The sequence below is a fragment of the Chrysochloris asiatica genome, unplaced genomic scaffold (genome assembly GCF_000296735.1).
Source record: "Chrysochloris asiatica unplaced genomic scaffold, ChrAsi1.0 scaffold00232, whole genome shotgun sequence".
Lineage (NCBI taxonomy): Eukaryota > Metazoa > Chordata > Mammalia > Afrosoricida > Chrysochloridae > Chrysochloris > Chrysochloris asiatica.
This window is the reverse complement of record NW_006408750.1, coordinates 2930977-2933428: the sequence shown is the minus strand read 5'-3', so window position 1 is coordinate 2933428 and position 2452 is coordinate 2930977. Positions and strand designations below refer to the sequence as shown.

General features: G+C 40.5%; 1 pseudogene; it reads left to right on the top strand.

Annotated features, from left to right (window-relative positions):
* Positions 1 to 1409: 1409 nt before the first annotated feature.
* On the top strand, positions 1410 to 1948 carry LOC102826962 (annotated as a pseudogene).
* The last annotated feature ends 504 nt before the right edge of the window (positions 1949 to 2452 follow it).

Here is a 2452-nt window from a genome sequence, read left to right as displayed (position 1 = left end):
AGCATAGATCCAGAGGGTAAGGAGGAAGGTAAAATCTCCACTAAGTAGTGTCCAATCTGTCTGCACGGGGTTGATGAAAGGAGATAAGGATAGGTCCCTTGTGCTACAATGAGGTATAATGTAATCAGGACTGACTGAGAGTGTTGGAAATGTAAAGGTGGACATTTTGTAGCAAAAAGAGTGGAGTGATTGACTTTGCAGTCCAGGAGCGGAGGTTCCTGGAACCATCAAGGGAGAAGAGCGGAGTTTGGGACCCTACTCAGAGAAACAGTGATGCCAGAAATGGAGGCAGGGATGACGATGTTGAGAGATGCAGCTGCTGGTGACTCTAGACCTAGAGTGAGAGAGGGGCTGTGTGCTGATGACCGGGGGCAGGTTTGTAGAGTATACCCTTTGGTTGGCTTATGATGCATGGATGGATTGTAACCATGGCAATGAAATGATATACGATAGGATGAATGTAAAGATAATGTTCTCCCATGTAAACTATCACATAATTCACATTAAAAAAAGAAAATAATTCAAGTGACATATTGCATTAGGCAAATCTCTGCACAAGACCTCTGTATAGTGTTGAAGAGCAAAGATGTCAGTTTGAGAACTAAGGTGTCCCTGACCTAAGCCATGGTATTTTGAATAACTTCATATGCATGTGAAAGTTGGACAGTGAATAAGGAATACCACTGAAAAAGTGATGCATTTGAGTTATGGTGTTAGAGGCCAATATTAAAAATACCATGGACTGCCAAAAGAACAAACCAATCTATGTTGGAAGAAATACAATCGGAATTCTCCTTAGAAACCAGGATGGTGAGACTTCATCTCTCACATTTCAGATATATTATCAGGAAAGACCGGTCTCTGGAGAAGGATATTGTTTTTGCTAAAGTGGAGGTTCAAAGAAGAAGTACTAGACCCCCAAGAGATAGAATGGTACAATGGCAGCAGTGTTGGGCTCAAATGAAGTGACGATTATGAGATTGACGCATGCATGGACAGTGTTTCAAGCTGTTGTGTATAGATCCTCTTTGACTTGGTACCAACTCCATGGCACCCAATAAAAAACAATCATATTTAATTATATAGTTATGATACCATAAAGTAAGAGAGGGTGTTTTTGATCCTATATTGTTATTGTTAAATGCTGATGAGTCTATTTTGACTCATAGTGACCTAAGGTTTCTCAAGAGCAGTTAGTGGGTTTGAACCACTGACCTTGAGGTTTACAGTCTAGTGCTTATCCTATAGACTACATCAGGACTCCAAAATTCCCATAGAAGAAATAAAATATATTCCAAAAATAATTGACAAAGAAATAATTCTTTCAGGCAGGATTCCAAAGAATGACTAGAGGATGTCAATCAAAAATAATATAGAGATAGCAAGCTGACTTCTGCAGCAGCCGCATGATGACCACTCTCACAGCCTTCACCTGTGATGACCTGTTCCGCTTCAACAACATTAACTTGGATACACTTACAGAAACTTATGGGATTCCTTTTTACTTGCAGTACCATGCCAACTGCCCAGAGTATTTCATCGTTGCAGTAGCACCTGGTGGAGAACTAATGGGCTATATATCATGGGGAAAGCAGAAGGCTCAGTGGCAAGGGAAGAACGGCATGGACACGTCACAGCTCTGTCTGTTGCCCCAGAATTCCAATGCCTCGGTTTGGCTGCTAAACTTATGGAGTTGTTAGAAGAGACTTCAGAAAGAAAGGGTGGCTTTTTTGTTGATCTCTTTGTAAGAGTATCTAACCAAGTTGCAGTCAACATGTACAAGCAGTTGGGCTACAGCGTTTATAGGACAGTCATAGAGTACTACTCAGCCAGCAATGGGGAGCCTGATGAAGATGTTTATGATATGAGGAAAGCACTCTCCAGAGACACAGAGAAGAAATTCATCATACCATTACCTCATCCTGTAAGGCCTGAAGACATTGAATAACCATGGGCAGTGGTTCTTAGGCAGATACTCCAGATAGTTTATGGACACAATTATTTTCATTAGATGATCTTGGAACTGTATTAGGGGAAAAAGAATCATTTAGCTGTTACAGACATCAAGAAAATCCAGGTTATAAACTTATTCTAAACCTCATTGTTTCCATTTAGCAATATCATACTTATTACTAAAGCTGTTAAAAGGTATCCTGGTAGTATGATGGTTAAGCATTGGACTGCTAACTGAAATATCAGTGGATCAAACTCCTCAGCAGCTACCATAAAGATTACAGCTTAGGAAACTCTACAGGGCAGTTCCACTCCATCATATGGGGCTGCTGTGAGTCAGCACCTGCTCTATGGCACATAACGAAGCTGTTCTCTGTAGTAAAATGTAATCAAGAGGGCAGCTAGGTCAAAAGACATTCCACTATCATGGTTCATGATGTATAGTAAATGCTGGGTAAAAACTTAATCCAGTTTCCTCCTAAATTCTATGCCTGAGAAT